General features: G+C 42.7%; 1 long non-coding RNA gene across 1 annotated transcript in view; it reads right to left on the bottom strand.

Annotated features, from left to right (window-relative positions):
* LOC122688470 overlaps positions 1-19,515 on the bottom strand; it is a 54,649-nt gene extending 35,134 nt beyond the window's left edge. The window contains exon 1 of the long non-coding RNA XR_006339465.1: positions 19,329-19,515. This is a non-coding gene — a long non-coding RNA (uncharacterized LOC122688470). The remainder of the gene's footprint in view (positions 1-19,328) is intronic.
* Between the last annotated feature and the right edge of the window lie 242 nt (positions 19,516-19,757).

Raw genomic sequence — 19,757 nt, 5'->3', positions numbered from 1 at the left:
ATCAGTGCAAAGAAATAGAGTAAAACAATAGAATGGGAAAGACTAGAGATCTCTTCAAGAAAATTAAAGATACCTAGGGAACATTTCATGCAAAGATGGGCTCCATAAAGGACAGAAATGGTAGGGACCTAATAGAGGCAGAAGATACTAAGAACAGGTGGCAAGAATACACAGAAGAACTGTACAAAAAAGATCTTCACCAACCAGATAATCATGATGGTGTGATCACTGACCTAGAGCCAGACATCCTGGAATATGACGTCAAGTGGGCCTTAGGAAGCATCACTACAAACAAAGCTAGTGGAGGTGATGGAATTCCAGTGGACCTATTTCAAATCCTGAAAGATGATGCTGTGAAAGTGCTGCACTCAATATGCCAGCAAATTTGGAAAACTCAGCAGTGGCCATAGGACTGGAAAAGGTCAGTTTTCATTCCAATCCCAAAGAAAGGCAATGCCAAAGAATGCTCAAACTACCACACAATTGCACTCATTCACACGCTAGTAAAGTGATGCTTAAAATTCTCCAAGCCAGGCTTCATCAATACATGGACTGTGAACTTCCAGATGTTCAAGCTGGATTTAGAAAAGGCAGAGGAACCAAAGATCAAATTGCCAACATCCACTGGATCATCAAAAAAGCAAGAAAGTTCTAGAAAAACATCTATTTCTGCTTTTTTGACTATGCCAAAGCCTTTGACTGTGTGGATCACAAAAAAACTGTAGAAAATTCTGAAAGAGATGGGAATACCACACCACCTGACCTGTCTCTTGAGAAACCTGTATACAGGTCAGGAAGCAAGTTAGAACTGGACATGGAACAACAGACTGGCTCCAAATAGAAAAAGGAGTACGTCAAACTGTATATTGTTACCCTGCTTATTTAACTTATATGCAGAGTACATCATGAGGAATGCTGGGCTGGATGAAGCACAAGCTGAAATCAAGATTGCCAGGAAAAATATCAATAACCTCAGAAATGCAGATGACACCACCCTTATGGCAGAAAGTGAAGAGGAACTAAAGAGCCTCTTGATGAAAGTGAAAGGGGAGAGTGAAAAAGTTGGCTTAAAGCTCAACATTCAGAAAACTAAGATCATGGCATCTGGTCCCATCACTCCATGGCAAATAGATGGGGAAACAGTGCAAACAGTGGCTGACTTTATTTTGGGGGGCTCCAAAATCACTGCAGATGGTGATTGCAGCCATGAAATTAAAAGACGCTTACTCCTTGGAAGGAAAGTTATGACCAACCTAGACAGCATATTAAAAAGCAGAGACATTACTTTGTCAACAATGGTCCATCTAGTCAAGGCTATGATTTTTCCATTAGTCATGTATGGATGTGAGAGTTGGACTATAAAGAAAGCTGAGCGCCAAAGAATTGATGCTTTTGAACTGTGGTGTTGGAGAAGACTCTTGAGGGTCCCTTGGACTGCAAGGAGATCCAACCAGTCCATCCTAAAGGAGATCAGTCCTGGGTGTTCATTGCAAGGACTAATGTCGAAGCTGCAACTCCAATACTTTGGCCACCTGATGCGAAGAGCTGACTCATTCGAAAAGACCCTGATGCTGGGAAAGATTGAGGGTAGGAGGAGAAGGGGACGACAGAGGATGAGATGGTTGGATGGTATGACCGACTCAATGGACAGGGGTTTGGGTGGACTCCAGGAGTTGGTGATGGACAGGGAGGCCTGGCGTGCTGTGTTTCATGGGGTTGCAAGGAGTCAAACACAACGGAGCCACTGAACTGAACTGAAGGAGACAAGAAATAAGCAAACACAACAATAGCCTCTATTAAGTATGAACTGTAACATAAAGCTATAATGTTCGAAACCCTATGGCAGTGACACAAGAATAGACAAGAGACGCATAGTGAGAAAGACTCCTCTTGCCCACAATCTAGGCAGGCTTCTCTGAGCCCTTTTCTTGACTAGACCTCAACCTTAGCCAATAATTACTTGAGCAAACCATAACATACTTTCTAACTGCTCAAGGCCTCATCCTTGTGATGACCTTGGCCCTCCTTCAAGTGCATGCTTGGGAAAACTGAAGGCTACCTAAAAGAATCTACTGTCTGTTCCAACCAACATGTGAAGATGAAGTCCCAGTCTCCCAACCTCTATGGGAGGATAGGAGGCAAACTTCAGTAAGGGCCAGGTAGCAAACCCAGAGAATTTCACAAGAACAAGACCCTTGTCTTGCAGGGTCTTGCAGTTTGTATCAGTAATGTTCCACTTCCCTGACTCTACTGAGTCCCTACTTACATGGATCCCTAATTGATCATTCTCCCTTAAAAACACCAAGTCTCCTCTGTACAAATCAAAATTGAGTTCAGTTCATCCTGGACTGCTCTCTCTATTACAATAGTATATTACTGATTAAAATCTATCTTTAGCACTTGTCTCCAGCTTTGTCCCTGATAATCAAACAATTTCATTTAAATTTTGTAAATATATGGAGTTTAGTATATGATAAAAGTTGACATCTTAAGTCTTTGGTGGGGGGGGAATGGACAAATTTAATAAATGGTGTAAAGAAAATTGGATAATTTGGGGGAAACAAAATAGTCATTTAGGAGGCAGAGGAAAAGTAGCCTTAAACAGGAAGAGGGCCACCTCTCCAATATTTTCATTGGAGAAAAAGAGAAGGGTGAGCACAAAGCAAGAACATTTTTGTGGTGGGGAAATATAAGGAGAGAGACATCCCACCCATTGGCTCCTCTGTTTTCCTTGTGAGATATAATCTGGTATTTTTGCCTAGAGTAAAGAGGATTAGAAAAATTAGGAACCTGGTGGAGATGGGAGTGGGGTAGTGAAAACAGAATATAATGAATGAAGTTCAAGGCACAGCTGGGGACTGTTCATTTGGAATAATTGAAATAGAATGTAGAATTGGGCCAAGACGAAAAGTTTGCGGAGCAGGTAATGGGTAGAGTTCAAAGAGGTGACAATTACTCCCTAGCTCTGCAGATCATGAGGCAACAGAGTCATGTACCTCCAGTTTAGGAACCGAACAGGAAATATATTCCCTGGAGCCCTGGGACAACAGGGCAGACCCACTCGGGCATCCTAACATCAACACAATCTATTTAAGAATCACAACAGGTTTTTCTTCATAAAACCTTCCAAACTTCCAAAAGGTTGATCTCTCTACCAATATATCTTCCTCAATATTTATTCAGTGGACTCTACAGTCCAAATTGTCTTCTACTGAATATATTATTTTTACTTACCTCATTTTGAATGGCAGTGCTCATAGACAAAAAGAGGGTGTTGATGGGTGTTAGAAATCAAGGGAGGAGGGACTTCCCTGCTGATTCAATAGTTAAGACTTCACCTTCCAATGCAGGCAGTATGGGTTCCATCTACCCCCAAGAAAAAGAAATGCAAAAAGGCAAAATGGTTGTCTGAGAAGACCTTACAAATAGCTGAGAAAAGAAGAGAAATGAAGGCAAAGGAGAAAAAGAAAGATATACCCATTTGGATGCAAAGTTCCAAAGAATAGCAAGGAGAGATAAGAAAACCTTCCTAAGTGATCAATGCAAAGAAATAAAGGAAAACAATAGAGATCTCTTCAAGAAAATTAAAGATGTCAAGGAATATTTCATGCAAAGACAGGCACAATAAAAGATAGAAATGGTATGGACCTAACAGAAGCAGAAGATATCAAGAAGAGGTGGCAAGAATACACAGAAGAACTATTAAAAAAAGATATTGATGATAGCCAGCATGGTGTGATCACTCACCAGGAGCCGGACATACTGGAGTTCAAAGTCAGTTAGGAGGCATCACTACAAACAAAGCTAGGGGAGGTGATGGAATTCCAACTGAGCTATTTCAAATCCTAAAAGATGAGGCTGTGAAAGTGTTGCACTTAATATGCCAGCAAATTTGGAAAACTCAGCAGTGGCCACAGGATTTGAAAAGTCAGTTTTCTTTCCAATCCCAAAGAAAGGCAATGCCAAAGAATGCTCAAACTACCACACAATTGCACTCATTTCACAGGCTAGCAAAGTAATGCTCAAAATTCTCCAAGCGAGGCTTCAATAGTACATAAACCAAGAACTTGCAGATATTCAAGCTGGATTTAGAAAAGGCAGAGGAACCAGAGATCAAATTGCCAACATCCATTGGATCATTGAAAAAGCAGGAGAGTTCCAGAAAAACATCTAGTTCTGTTTCACTGACTAAAACCTCTGACTGTGGGAACCACAACAAACTGTGGAAAATTCTTAAAGACAAGGGAATACCAGATGTCCTTACCTTCTTTCTGAGAAATTGTATGCAGGTCAAGAAGCAACAATTAGAAAAGGACATGGAACAACAGGCTGGTTTCAAACTGAGAAAGGAGTGCATCAAGGGTGTATATTATCACCCTGCTTATTTAACATCCATACAGAGTATATCATGAGAAATGCTAGGCTGGATGAAGCACAAGCTGGAATCAAAATTGCCAGAACAAATATCAATAACCTCAGATATGCAGATAACACCACCCTTATGGCAGAAAGTGAAGAGGAACTAAAAAGCCTCTGATGAGAGTGAAAGAGGAGAGTGAAAAAGATGGTTTAAAACTCAACATTCAAAGAAAAAAAAAATACTCAACATTCCGAAAACTAAAAGATCATGGCATCTGGTCCCATCCCTTCATAGCAAATAGATGGGGAAACAATGGAAACAGTGACAGGCTTTATTTTCTTGCACGCCAAAATCACTGCAGATGGTGACTGCAGCCATGATATTAAAAAACATTTGCTCCTCAGAAGAAAAGCTATTACAAAATTAGATAGCATATTAAAAATCAGAGACATTACTTTACCAACAAAGGTCCATCTAGTCAAAACTATGGTTTTTCCAGTGGTCAGGTATGAATGTGAGAGCTGGACTATAAAGAAAGCTGAGCACCAAAGAATTGATGCTTCTGAACTGTGGTGTTGGAGAAGACTCTTGAGAGTCCCTTGGACTGCAAGGAGATCCAACCAGTCCATCCTAAAGGAAACCAGTCCTGAATATTTATCAGAAGGACTGATGCTAAAGATGAAACTCTAATACTTTGGCCACCTAATGTGAAGAACTGACTCATTAGAAAAGATCCTGATGCTGGGAAAGATTGAAGACAGGAGGAGAAGGGGACGACAGAGGATGAGATGGTTGGATGACATCACTGACTTGATGAACATGATTTTGAGCATGCTCCAGGAGTTGGTGATGGACAGGGAAGTCTGGAGTGCTGCAGTCCATGGGGTTGCAAAGAGTCAGACATGATTGAGTGACTGAACTGAACTGAATATATTATTTTCACTTTCCTCATTTTAAATGGCAGGCCTCAAAAAGAAAAAGAGGGTGCTGATGGGTGTTAAAAATCAAGGGAGGAGGGACTTCATTTGCGGTCCAGTAGTTAAGACTTCACCTTCCAATGAAGGGGTATGGGTTCAATCCCTGGTGAAAGTGCTGAGATCCCATGTGCCTCTTGTCCAAAAAACCAAAACATAAAACAGAAACAATTTTTTTTATTTTATTGTAACAAATTCAATAAAGACTTTAAAAATGGTCCACATCAAAAAAAAAAAAAAATCTTAAAAAAAAGAAAAGAAGTCAAGGGAGGGAACCAAGGCCTGACCTAGAAAAGACTTGGAACTGAGCAGAGCTGAGGCTGGAACTAGAAGCTGGTAGTCACTGCGACCCAAGAATTTAGGGCCAAACGCCAATTTCTCATGGTAAGTAAGGAATCTAATATGCAAAAAAAAAAAAAACTTGAAGAATCAAGCACATAGAATTCCAGGTAGTCTAGTAGTGAGAATTCAGAAAATCGAAGAGGCTGATTTGTCTGAAACTAGACAAAGAATCTAGGAAAGAGTCTAGAAAACTGGTAGAGAAATAACAGGGGCCACAGACTAGGCTACAGACGATCAGAGTCCAAGTTGTCCACTTATCATCCTTTCTGCCTAGAGCAGTGGCTGGAGTTGAGCCAAGGAAAGGACAATTTCTGACATTGATTTTGTTGAGGAAAGCATCCCAAATGCAGGCTTCCCTGCCAGGCAGTCGCTTATGAGACAAGTGGAGAAGAAAGTGTTGTCTCTTTGCAAACAGAGCTGTTTCTGAGCGTGTTCATATTACTATAACTAAATGCCATAGACTGGGTATTCATTAAACTACAGATTATTTATTTCTCTCAAGTCTGGAGGCTGGGAAGTCCAAGATCAAGTTGCTGGCAGATTAAGTGCCTGATGAGAGCCCACTTCCTTCTTTTTAAATGGTATGGTCCCTATGTCCTCACACAACAGTAGAGACAAGGGAACTCTCTGGGTCTCTTCTATAAAGGCACTAATCCTATTCATGAGGTCTCTACCTTCATGACCTAATCACCTCATGAAGGCTCCACCTCCAAATACCATCACATTTGGGATTAGGTTTTCATACATAAATTTGGGGGACATAAACATTTAGTCTATAATGGTTTGCTAGCACACTCAGTTCAGTTGCTCAGTTGTGTTCGACTCTTTGCAATCCCATGAACTGCAGCACGCCAGGCTTCCCTGTTCATCCCCAACTCCTGGAGCTTATTCAAACGCACATCCATTGAGTCGGTGATGCCATCCAACCATCTCATCCTCTGTCATCCCCTTTTCCTCTAGCCTTCAATCTTTCCCAGCATCAGGATTGTTTCAAATGAGTCAGCTCTTCGCATCAAGTGGCCAAAGTATTGGAATTTCAGCTTCAGCATCAGTCCTTCCAATGAATATTCAGGACTGATTTCCCTCAGGATGGACTGGATTGATCTCCTTGCTGTCCAAAAGACTCTCAAGAGTCTTCTCCAACACCACAGCTCAAAAACATCAATTCTTCAGCGCTCAGCTTTCTTTATAGTCCAACTCTCTCATCCATACCTGACTACTGGAAAAACCATAGTTTTGACTAGACGGACCTTTGTTGGCAAAGTCATGTCTCTGCTTTTTTAATATGCTGTCTAGGTTGTTTACAATTTTTCTTCCAAGGAGCAAGCATCTTTTAATTTCATGGCTGCAGTCACCATCTGGAGGGATTTTGGAGCCCAAAAATGTGTAGTCTGTCACTGTTTCCACTGTTTCCCCATCTATTTGCCATGAAGTGATGGGGCCAGATGCCATGATCTTAGTTTTCTGAATGTTGAGCTTTAAGCCAACTTTTTCACTCTCCTCTTTCACTTTCATCAAGAGGCTCTTTAGTTCCTCTTCACTTTCTGCCATAAGGGTGGTGTCATCTGCATATCTGAGGTTACTGATATTTCTCCTGGCAATCTTGATTCCAGCTTGTGCTTCTTCCAGTCCAGTGTTTCTCATGATGCAGTCTGCATATAAGTTAAATAAGCAGGGTGACAATATACAGCCTTGACTTACTCCTTTCCCAATTTGAAAGCAGTCTGTTGTTTCACATCCAGTTTTAACTGTTACTTCTTGACCTGCATATAGATTTCTCAGGAGGCAGGTGAGGTGGCCTAGTATTCCCATGTCTTTAAAATTTTCCAGTTTGTTGTGGTTCCCACAGTCAGAGGCTTTAGTCAATGAAACAGAAGTAGATGTTTTTCTGGAACACTCTTACTTTTTCAATGATCCAGTGGATGTTGACAATTTGATCTCTGGTTCCTCTGCCTTTTCTAAATCCAGCTTGAATATCTGCAAGTTCTTGGTTCACATACTATTGAAGCCTCTCTTGGAGAATTTTGAGCATTACCTTGCTAGCCTGTGAAATGAGTGCAATTGTGTGGTAGTTTGAGCATTCTTTGGCATTGCCTTTTTTGGGGATTGGAATGAAAACTGAGTTTTTCAAATCCTGTGGCCACTGCTGAGTTTTCCAAATTTGCTGGCATATTGAGTGCAGCAATTTCACAACATCATCTTATAGATTTGAAATACCTCAACCGGCATTCCATCACCTGCACTAGCTTTGTCCATAGTGATGCTTCCTAAGTCCCACTTGACTTTGCATTCCAGGATGTCTGGCTCTAGGTGAGTGATCACACCATTGTGGTTATCTGGATCATTAAGATCTTTTTTTAAATAGTTCTTCTATGTATTCCTGCACCACTTCTTAATATCTTCTGCTTTTGTTAGGTCCATACCATTTCTGTCCTTTATGGAGCCCATCTTTGCATGAAATGTTCCCTTGGTATCTCTAATTTTCTTGAAGAGATCTCTAGTATTCCCCCTTCTATTGTTTTCCTCTATTTCTTTGCATTGATCACTGAAGAAGGCTTTCTTATTTCTCCTTGCTATTCTTTGGAACTCTGCATTCAAATGGGTATCTTTCCTTTTCTCCTTTGCCTTTCACTTCTCTTCTTTTCATAGCTATTTGTAAGGCTTGCTCAGACAATCATTTTGCCTTTTTGCATTTCTTTTTCTTGGGGACGGTCCTGATCACTGCCTCCTGTACAGTGTCATGAACCTCCGTCCACAGTTCTTCAGGCACTCTGTCTTTCAGATCTAATCCCTTGAATCTATTTGTTACTTCCACTGTATAGTTGTGAGGGATTTGATTTAGGTCATACCTGAATGGTCTAGTGGTTTTCCCTACTTTCTTCAATTTAAGTCTGTATTTGGCAATAAGGAGTTCACGATCTGAGCCACAGTCAGCTCTTGTTTTTGCTGACTGTATAGAGCTTCTCCATCTTTGGCTGCAAAGAATATAATTAATCCAATTTTCGTTTGGACCATATAGTGATGTCCATGTGTAGAGTCTTCTCTTGTGTTGTTGGAAGAGGGTGTTTGCTATGACCAGTGTATTCTCTTGGCAAAACTCTGTTAGCCTTTCTCCTGTTTCATTCTGTAATCCAGGACCAAATTTTCCTGTTACTCCCAAGTATTTCTTGATCTCCTACTTTTGCATCCCAGTCCCCTATAATGAAAAGGACATATTTTTTGTGTGTTAACTTCTAGAAGGTCTTGTAGGTCTTCATAGAACCGTTCAACTTCAGCTTCTTCAGCACTTCTGGTCAGGGCATAGACTTGGATTACTGTGATATTGAATGGTTTGCCTTGAAAATGAACAGATCATTCTGTCGTTTTTGAAACCGCATCCAAGTACTACTTTTCAGACTCTTTTGTTGACTGTGATGACTGCTCCATTTTTTCTAAGGGATTCTTGCCCACAGGAGTAGATATAATGGTCAGCTGAGTTAAATTCACCCATTCCAGTCCATTTTAGTTCACTGATTCCTAAAATATAGATGTTTACTCTTGCCATCTCCTGTTTGACCACTTCCAATTTACCTTGATTCATGGACCTAACATTCCAGGTTCCTATGCAATATTGCTCTTTTCAACACCAGACTTTATTTCCATAACCAGTCACATCCACAACTGGGTGTTGATTTTGCTTTGGCTCCATCTCTTCATTCTTTCTGGAGTTATTTCTCCTCTGATCTCCAGTAGCATATTGGGCACCTACCAACCTGGGGTGTCATCTTTCAGTGTCCTATGATTTTCCCTTTTCATACTGTTCATGGGGTTCTCAAGGCAAGAATACTGAAGTGGTTTGCCATTCTCTTCTCTAGTGGACCACATTTTGTCAGAACTCTCCACCATGACCCATCTGTCTTGGGTGGCCCTACATGGCATGGCTCATAGTTTCATTGAGTTAGACAAGGTTGTGGTCTATGTGATCAGATTGGTTAGTTTTCTGTGATTGTGGTTTTCAGTCTGTCTGCCCTCTGATGGAAAAGGACAAGAGGCTTATGGTAGCTTCCTGATGGGAGAGACTGACTGAGGGGGAAACTGTAACTTGTTCTGATGGGCAGGGCCATGCTCAGTAACTCTTTAATCCAATTTTCTGTTGAAGGGCAAGGCTGTGTCCCCTCCCTGCTATTTGACCTCTGCCAAACTATGGTGCAGGTAACGCAGATAATGGCGACCTCCTTCAAAAGGCCCCATGCACACACTACCACACTCAGTGCCCCCGACGCCTCAGCAGGCCACCGCCAACCCACGCCTCTGCCAGAGACTCCTGGACACTCACGGGCAAGTCTGGGCCAGTCTCTTGTGGGGTCACTGCTTCTTCCTCTGGGTCCTGGTGCTCATAAGGTTCTGTCTGTGCCCTCCCAGAGTCTGTTTCCCCAGTCCTGTGAACGTTCTGGAGGCTCTGTGGTGGGTTAATGGTGACCTCCTCCAAGACGGCTTCTGTCATGCCCAGGTCGACTGCACCCAGGGACCCTGCCCCTGCGGCAGGCCACTGCTGACCCGTACATCCTCAGGAGACACCCAAACACAGTTCTGTCTCAGTCTCTGTGGGGTCTCTGAGCCCTGGTGCTCACAAGGTATGTTTGAGCCCTCTGAGCATCGCTGGCAGGTATGGGGTTTGATTCTAAATTTGATTTTGCCCCTCCTACCGTCTCTCTGGGACTTCTCTGTGCTGGGATGTGGGGCATCTCCTCACAGTCACTCCAGTGCCACGCAGCTGCCGTTTCTGGCTTGCTAAAAGTAGAGGTGAACCATCTTTGTGATTCAGAGTGGGAAAGATTTCTAGGCCACACTAATCTTCAGTAACATCAGCATAGTCACTCAGAAGTCTAACCATCATAATTCACTAATTCTAAGAAATAAGTGTGTTTTGGGTAGAGTGAAGGACAGGGAGACTACATTTAAGAATATCAATAATTGGGTCACTTTTCCCACTTTCCCAATTTTCAGATAAACATTTTCCTCCATGGTTTCTTACTATGCCAAATTTATGTGAACTGGTCCAGTATTTTTAAGAGCCTTATTCTTCTATGAGCTGGTGAGGACCAAGACACCTCATAAACTCCTTTCCTCTCTACTCCGGGGTTTTATAAAGTTTTTCTAAGTACTAATACCTGAGCCTCTTTCTTCATCTCACCACTTCCAGTGTTTCTCTGGTTGCCTGTACTCGCTTTCACGTTTGTGGTTGGCCTCGTTTAGCTTGGATCCATGGTGTGCCCCCTGTGTTTGACTTTGCCCCCAGCCACCTGACTGGCCCATGCTCTGTAGCCTCTGGGGATTTTCAGATCAACTGTGTGTGCGGCCCCAGCTCCTGCAACCCCTAATCCCCCAATTATCCAGATAGAATTCAGATAATAGTCAGTCTCCTCCGCAGTCCCTTTCCTTTCTCTCCCCTGAACTGCTCGCTAACCAGAGTCACTTTCTCACAGACCTGGGTTCCATGAAGGCCATTTGATATAATAATAGGACATATAGGCTACTCATTCTTAATTCTACTTTCTTACAAGGAACACTGTCCAGCCTGCTGTCCCTCTGAGAGAGAGAAATGGAGAAAGTTAGCAAGCAAGAAAAAAAAAAAAGCAGGCCTTCACATTGAGAAGCTGACCTGGCACAGCTAGTCATTGTTAGCTGTTAGTCTTCTCTTAGATGTAAACTCACAGAACACCAATCACAGCAAGGCAATTCCAAGGTCAAGGTAACATGAGACCAAGCAAGGTCATGTCATAATGGCATTTGAGAAAAGACAACAGCAAGGTCACTGTGCCATGCACGACACACCCAGCACCTCCATCTCTGGACAGGAGTGACTGCTACTTCTTCATCAGTTACAGCTTTATTCTTACTCTTGTCTCCCCTGCTTAGAGATTGGATTTATTGAGATATTCAATTATAAAATTACCCCCATTTTCTGACTAAATCAAACTTCCACTTCCTTAGACTTTCTCCCAAATCACTCAACTAAAGCCCAAATCCTAGGTTCACCCTCTTAGTGAGACATTCCACAGTTCCCAGAATCTATGCACTCCATCACTGCAATGAGTAATAAGCTCAACTTTCTCAACCACGGTCTTGTTCCTGGTGGCCTTTGGTTGAAAGACATTGACTCTATCCAACATGGAAGGGCCCCTCCTATGTGCCAGGTCCAGAACTGGGCCATGTGGATTCAGGGAAAACATGGCATGGTCTTCTTAAATTCTTACAGCTGTTTTGTCAGATGAATTTTACCATCTTCACTATACTGAAGAGGGAATGCCTAAAGAGACCCAAGGCCAGACAACTAAGAAGTGGTAGGGTCAGGAATAATTTACCAATCTGTGGGTTTCCAAAATTCCTCTCTTTCCCTTAATTGGGAGCAGCAGCATTTAGCTCTTCCCCATCACTGGGATCAGAAGCAGATGTCACCCAACACCTCCAGGAGCAGCAAAGAGGAAAATCAGGCCAGGCTGGCCCGGAAAACAAAAGATACCAACAGACTAGGAATAGCATGGTGGCAAAACTCGGTAAACTCATAGAGGCCAAGAGACACAGTTCTTGAGCCAAAGAGCCTAGAAGGCAGTATGGGTTTGAGAATGAAACAGAGTTCCACTATTTTCAGACACTCTGCAACATCTTAGTTAATAAAAACAAAAACCAAAAAGAGTAAATGGATTGGCTCGCGATGACTCATCTGAAGGAACAAAGGTACAATAGAAGCTGCATATATTCTGAGAAATGAGCAGAACCAGGGAATCAATGCTCCTTGGGTAATGAGAGCAAACAAAAGGATCAGAAATAGAGAAAATAAAAATAGCAAGGAAAAAGCCATCTTTATCATGGGGTTATTGAACCAGTGCTCCCTGGGGAAGGGCGAAAGCTAGATCTTGGGCACAGTTTCAGCCTGACAGTGTACATTGTCAGGAGTTGCCTTACACTGGTGGAAGACCATCTGTGTTTGCCTCGCTTACATTCCTGCATCTAGGGTCAAGGATCCTACAGTCTGAATCTTTTTTCTGTTGGCAAAATGGATCTGTCTTCTCCTCTAAGCAGAGATGTAGAGGAGAGAGGGCCTAGAAAGCTTATTGCATGTCACATTGCTCTTAAAAATTGCATTTTTATGGGTGTAAATGAATCAGAAACATATGGATAAAATTTCCTGGCTTGCCACAAGCAGTCTCAAACCCCATCACTGTGCCCTCCGATAGGATGCTTGGAATGTCAACGTTGGTGCCAGAATCCTGGGTGGAAAGGTCAGGGGAGAGGCCCTCCCTTACCCACGTACACCTCCCCTATGGCATAGACCCTGCAGCTGGACCTCATCGGACCCCTGAGAGACATTCCTGCACCAGACCACCCATTCCCTAATTAGTTCTCATCCAATAATGAAAAGCAGAATGTGCGTGCATGCACACGCACACATTACAAACACAAGCCTGTGCTCCCCCAAAAAACATCATGAACAGGCCAAGATGTACACAAAGTTGTGAAATAACAATGTCTATTTCTGAATGATGAAACCTTCCTGCAGAAAAAGTAACTTAAATATAGAGAGAAATACTAGCACTAGATAGTTGAGCTATTGCAGCAAAATTCAGCCATGTGACTGTGGCATAAAAATCCATGGATATTTCTGGTCTTACATTTAGATCTTTAATCCATTTTGAGTTTATTTTTGTGTATGGTGTTAGAAAGTGTTCTAGTTTCATTCTTTTACAAGTGGTTGACCAGTTTTCCCAGCACCACTTGTTAAAGAGGTTGTCTTTTTTCCATTGTATATAGTGCTCGGGCCTGGTGCACTGGGAAGACCCAGAGGAATTGGGTGGAGAGGGAGGTGGGAGGGGGGATCAGGATGGGGAATACATGTAAATCCTGGCTGATTCATGTCAATGTATGACAAAAACCACTACAATACTGTGGAGTAATTAGCCTCCAACTAATAAAAATAAATGAAAAATAAAAAAATTAAAAATAAATAAACAAATAAATAAAAATCCATGGATATGAACAGAGAATATTTATTGAATTTCCTTTTAAAACCTGGAGACATCCACCTCCCAAGGTTTTGGACCTGGCTGGCTTTGTGTTCAGCATCTACATTTTAGGTAAAAACAGAGAAACATAACTAGGCTATGTCATATTCCTCACGTGCAGATTAAGTCAAAAGTTAGGATGACTGGGATGAAAATAGATACAGACGCCTCTCTGTCAACACAAAGTCTGAAAATCTACATGATATAACCCAAGTAAGTGGACAAGGGCTTTAAGCGCCACTGCACAAGGGCTGAACCCCAAACTTGCTATTTGCTTCCCTGGTGGCTCAGCTGGTAAAGAATCCACCTGCAATGCAGGAGACCTCGGTTGGATCCCTGGGTTGGGAAGATTCCCTGGAGAAGGGATAAGCTAACCACTCCAGTATTCTGGCTTGGAGAATTCCATGAACTGTATAGTCCATGGGGTTGCAAATAGTCAGATATGACTGAGTGACACTCACTTTCACTTTCTTTTCACTTTACCTTGGCCAAGTAAGTCAACCTCTCTGAAATGTTTCGCTGTACTTTATAACATCCCCAAACTCTCATTAGAATGAAAATTTCCCATTTACCTTTTAAAACTGGACCTTCAAAATCATCCAGATTTTGAGCTGAACTAGAAATGCATTTCTTCAATTCAGGTGCAAGGACAACCCATCCCAGATGCTGGCTCAATTTTTCATTCTCTGCCCCTGAGCCCACCTCCTTGACTTGGCTACCAAATTGGGCAACTCAAAAAAGTGCTATCTGATCCCCTGACACATTCAGAGCACTCACTCTGGCTTCCCTCATCGCACCAGCTCACATAGCTTGTTATCTGCACTATACTCCTACCAGCCTTCAGGGGCCTCAAAACACACCACTCTAAGCACACCTTCCATGCTGGGTCCAAGCTCCAGATCTCTGCCATTATTTCTCAAAAACAATAACGTTAGGAAAACTTTCCCCTGCTACTTGTGTCTTCCTGTCTTACCAGCTGACTGCACCATATTCAGGTTGACTCTGCCTGTTCCTCCACCCTGGTTTTTGTCTGCTTAGCAAACAAAATCCACATTCTTTGTCCTGCCACAGTCTCATACCCACTTCCCTCAGCAGCCCCATCCCAACATGCTTTCAACTCCAGCCAAACAGGTTATTCATCATTGTCCAACCACACCCAACCGATACAACTCTGTGTCTTTCCCTGGGAAGTTTTCTCTACTGCTATCCTCTTCTGGATGTTTGACTAAATTCCAGGCCTCCTTGAAAGGCCTCTCTTGCCTCTAGTTCACCTTCTCCTCCTCTAATACAGGGAGCCTTCCCCACCCGCTCCAGCCTGTGTGACCTTCCTTTTCCTAGCACATCTACTTCCAATGCCAGTTTGTGGTCCAGCATGCAGAGCCTGCTACAGCAATTGGCTTTTTCCACACACATCCTAGCTCCCTACTCTGGGTGGAAGTCCCTGCTGGGCATGAACTGTGCCTTCATCATACAGGATCTTCAGTAGGAGATTAGTTTGTATTTTAATGCCTAAAAGCAAGACTGGAGCAGTTAGAAGTTGATGTGAAATCTGAATCTGTTGATAAAAGAGTTGTTTACTTACTGCTGTAAGTTTTTACCATTTTATTCTCTTTGAACAACGTGGTCCCTGGAATCCTTGTCAGGGAAAGAAAAACTCCAACACCCTCAGCTCTGTCTGAGGCATCGCCCTCTGAGGAACAGAATCAAATGTCCCATCAGAGGAGTGTTGCTTCTCTTAATTTACCCTCCGATCCAGACTGTGGTCCCAGGTTATGTTGCAAAACTGCAGAGCTCAGGGAATGGGGTGGGTCCAGGACTTCTCCTGAAAGGCAGTGTGAAGTGGAATACTGAGATGAAAAAGAAGGAGAACTCTGGGTGAGGTTAACCTATGCGAAGCCTTTGTGTAACGAGCATTCGTCCTATATCCATGTTGCATGGATGTTCCAAACCTCATCCATCTTCTGCTAGGGACAGACAATAAGCAATTTAAACTGAAAATACAGATGCAAAATAATTATATTTCACAGACTTTTCCTAGAATATGACCTAAAGCGAATTATTGAATCTCTATGGTTTTACCTCATTGGAAAAGACCCTAATCCTGGGAAAGATTGACAGTAAAAGGAGAAGGGAGTAGCAGAGGATGAGATGGTTAAATAGCACCACTGATCAATGGACATGAATTTGAGCAAAATCTAGGAGATAGTGGAGGACAGGGAAGCCTGGTGTACTGTAGTCCATGGGGTCCCAAAGAGTCAGGCATGACCTAGTAACTGAAGAGCAACAATGGCTTTACCTAGGTTTATTTATGGAGATGATACCTGCAGCTACCTCATAGGGTGGTAGTGAAAGTCATGGTAAAAAAAAAAAAAAGAAGGAGAAGAAGAAAAGAAAAGAAACAAGAAAAAAAGTGATACTTTCAAGCAGTAGAGTATTATTTGGTCATCCTAAGGAATGAAGTACTGATACATGCTACAACTGGCTCTTGAAAACATTATGCTGAGTGAAAGAAGCCAGATGCAAAGATGCAAAAAGCATGCCACATATTGCATGATTCCATTTATATGAGACGTTCAAAATTAGCAACTCCATAGAGACAAAAAAGGAGATTAGTGGTCATCAGAGGTTAGAGAGAGGGAGGAATGAACAGTAACTGCTGAGGGGTATGGGACTTCTCTTAGAGAAGATAAAAATATTGTGGAATTAGAAAGTAGTGATAGCTGAACAACCTTGAAAATACACTTAGAAGCACCGAATTGTATACTTTAAAAGAAAAAGCATGAATTGTATGGCCTATAAGTCATATCTCAATTTTTTAAGTGTAAAACAGCATATAGACAACCTGTTTGTCAGACAGCCTGGCAGATACAAGTACTCAGCAAACGATGCTGTGATTGGGATACAGATTATTGAAAAGTGTAAGATAGCAGGAAAAAAGTTAGATGAGGGTAAATCCTGGTTCTTCCACTCACTAGCTCTGCTGAGTAACCTTGGGCAAGGTTGCTGTCTTCAATTCAGGTTCTGAAAAGTTTAAATGGGACCCCATACCACTATCTATCTTGTTATATTAGGTAACATATATAAAATTCCCTTGCATAGCAGCTGGCATGGGAGATATGCTGCATACGCCATAGTCCTCTTCTTCTTTAGTTCCTACTAAATCTCATACCTGCAATAACTCTCAGAACACAGCTGGTGTTGGCTGGGAGCTGGGAGGACAACTCTGGAACTAACAAGACCCCAGAAGGGATTCTAAGTAGGGATCACGCAACGTGCTTCCCCAGAGAGCCCCAAAACAGAATCACCAGAAAAGCTGGTAAGAATTGCAGTCCAAAGGGAAGCCAGAAGTCAGCACTGGGAATGTGAACCCACAAACTGAGTCTCAGCAGAGTCTGAGCCTCTGGGCTTAGCTATAGAGTAAGTCAAGGGGTCAGAGACCAAGCAATGAGAAGTGGGAGCTGAGACACACAGTCCAGGAGAAAGGCCATGAGAAAGCAATGGTGTTAGGGCCCAAGGCAAGACCTGTTTATTTAAGAGACATTAAACTATATTGGACCTAAGACCTGGTATCTGTTATTCTCAACTAGTCAGTAAATCATTCTCCTTGTCACAGAAACCTACATAGAAGGAGGGGAGGGACAGGAGAGAGGGGGAGGGGAGAGGGGTTCTAGGGAACTGGGCGTGATTAATCATCACGGCCTCTCCCTGGACAATGCTATTCAGTACGCAGCAGCTGGGGGTGGGAAATCCTTCGTCTTCTTAGCCCACAGTCTAACAATCCTGCCAAAATATTGCCACTGGGTAAATTTAAGGACAAAATACAGTGATTTGTTAGATGCAAAATTTCTGGGATGGGAGACTTTTCCTCAAGAGTTGAAATTGTTGCATTGACAAATGCTGCTGTTTACTGCTGCCGGCTGTCTCAGGGGGTTGGGAAAGGGGAGAATTTGATTCCAAGAAGAAATTCCTCCTAGCTGTCTCTTAATCTATTCTGTGATCAATACTAACACTATCATAATACTTAAACTCTTCTCCCTTGTTGTCACTCCTGTACGTATGAATTCATTACCAAGGCCAGATGGAGGACAATAATGGGTCTGCAGATAAAACAAGGGCACATTATTTTATTATAATCTATAGAGAAGTTACCTGGTCAGAATAATAAATGATGCCAGGCACCTTCCCTGCAAACCGTGGCGGGGGGGGGGCCCTTGCAATTCTTCCCCCTTTCCTCTTCCACAGAGATAGATCCATTTCCTTAAAGGCCATTGGATTCCAAGGCAGAGACGTGCACATATGTTTTTGCTTAGGGCCTGCATGTCCAGTGATGTCCAGGCTGTTTCTCTGGGACCTGGCCAACACAACTTAGTGAGTTTGGGTTTGCAACTGCAGCCATTCTGCATTTCAAAAATTTCTCCTTTCAGGGAAGTATACTGCACCTCAAGGCAGAGGCTGAGGTCTGGAGCCCACGGGGAATGTGACTATTAACAAAGAGCTCTGAAAGCCTTTGGCTGCTGAGACAATACTAGGATTCTTCCTGGGTGTGCTCCACATCCCGATTTGCACACTTAAGGGCTCTCTGACACACGTACCCACTTACACAAATTTAGGTCCATGCATTCAAATGTCCATCAACATGCATATCCCATGTGCATATGCATCTCACACACTTATGCATATGTACACAAGTACCCTTGTGCATTCGGTTGAAAATACACACACATGCACATGTACGCACTGATCATATATTCAAGCACACTCATAACCCACAGATATACGTATGCGTGTCCACACATACATGCACACTCACACTCTCTTCACGCATACAGATGTATAGGCCCTCATGTTCACGGCAGGAATTCTGTAACAATCTTGTGGTGTTCAAGTTATAGCCATACAACCTTCCAGACAATTGCACCCCATTATAAAAGTGATATATATTAGGAGACATAGTGAAAACAATTACGGTATTTGCTCCACCACAGGAAGTCTATAAATCACTGTGCCTTACATTCAGCAAAAGCAAGAGACAAAGCATCGTTCAGAACATAACCAAAACGTGACCAGGTATTAACACTGCACAGACCTTCAAGTAGAAACATTAAGGTGTTGCTATTAGCCCAGGCCAGCTGACTTGGCCATCAGCAACTTCTGAATACATTCTAATTTGAGATGAATGAGGATCTGAGGGTGAGGACCATACACATCTCTGTGGCTTTCAAATAGAGACAGGCTTGGGGATATTATTCTTGCTAGTGGCATTTCTAGGGTCCAAACAGGCCATTTGATTATGCAAGAAATGCACTGGAAAAGAGCAACATCTTTTTCATTGTCATTTTTCTTGGCAAAAGGAAAGCTTGGCAAAACCACATCTTGGAAATAAAGCAGAAATTTTGGAGGCAGTTAGCCTAAAACCCCAAACCAGATTCACAACCAGATATATTCTTTAATGGGACTCTGTCTGCTTGTAAATAGGTGGGAATGAGAATTAGCTACTTTCCTAGAGTCAGCCTGAACAAGTGTTGACTCTTCCACCCCTCCCCATCCTACATGGCATCCCCCACCTCCCGCTGCCCATCTTAAACCCTAAGAAACAAATCTCTCTCTTACACCATCAGCCTCAGAGAAACATGAAGCCAGTTGTTCTGGAGTTGAGTTTACAGATGCTCTCTCGGGGCTGAAGTAGTGCGCTGGAAGAACTGGAAATCCGGTGGCCAGAGAAAGGGGAATAGGAGCAGATTAGGGGTGGGTCAGGAGGTGGGGGTGGGGGAAAGTTGGGCAAAAACTTCAAGTCTGAGAAATCAGAGCCCAGGGTGCTGCCTGGAATTCCAAAATGGGGAAAGAGATCTCAGCTGCTTTCATATGGAAATTGACCTGGAAGCGGACTTTGTCTCCGAGTGGAACTGAAACCAAGACCAAGTTCAGTGAACCTGACACACCGTTCAATCAAGCATTGAAACCCAGGAGAAGAGAGGGCAGGAAAGGGAGGGCAGAGGGTCAAAGAGGCTCCCTTTCATTTGGACTTGGTTATGGAGGTGG

Source organism: Cervus elaphus, chromosome 33 (genome assembly GCF_910594005.1).
Source record: "Cervus elaphus chromosome 33, mCerEla1.1, whole genome shotgun sequence".
NCBI lineage: Eukaryota > Metazoa > Chordata > Mammalia > Artiodactyla > Cervidae > Cervus > Cervus elaphus.
The sequence above is the reverse complement of the archived record's forward strand: the minus strand, read 5'-3'. Positions and strand labels throughout refer to the sequence as shown.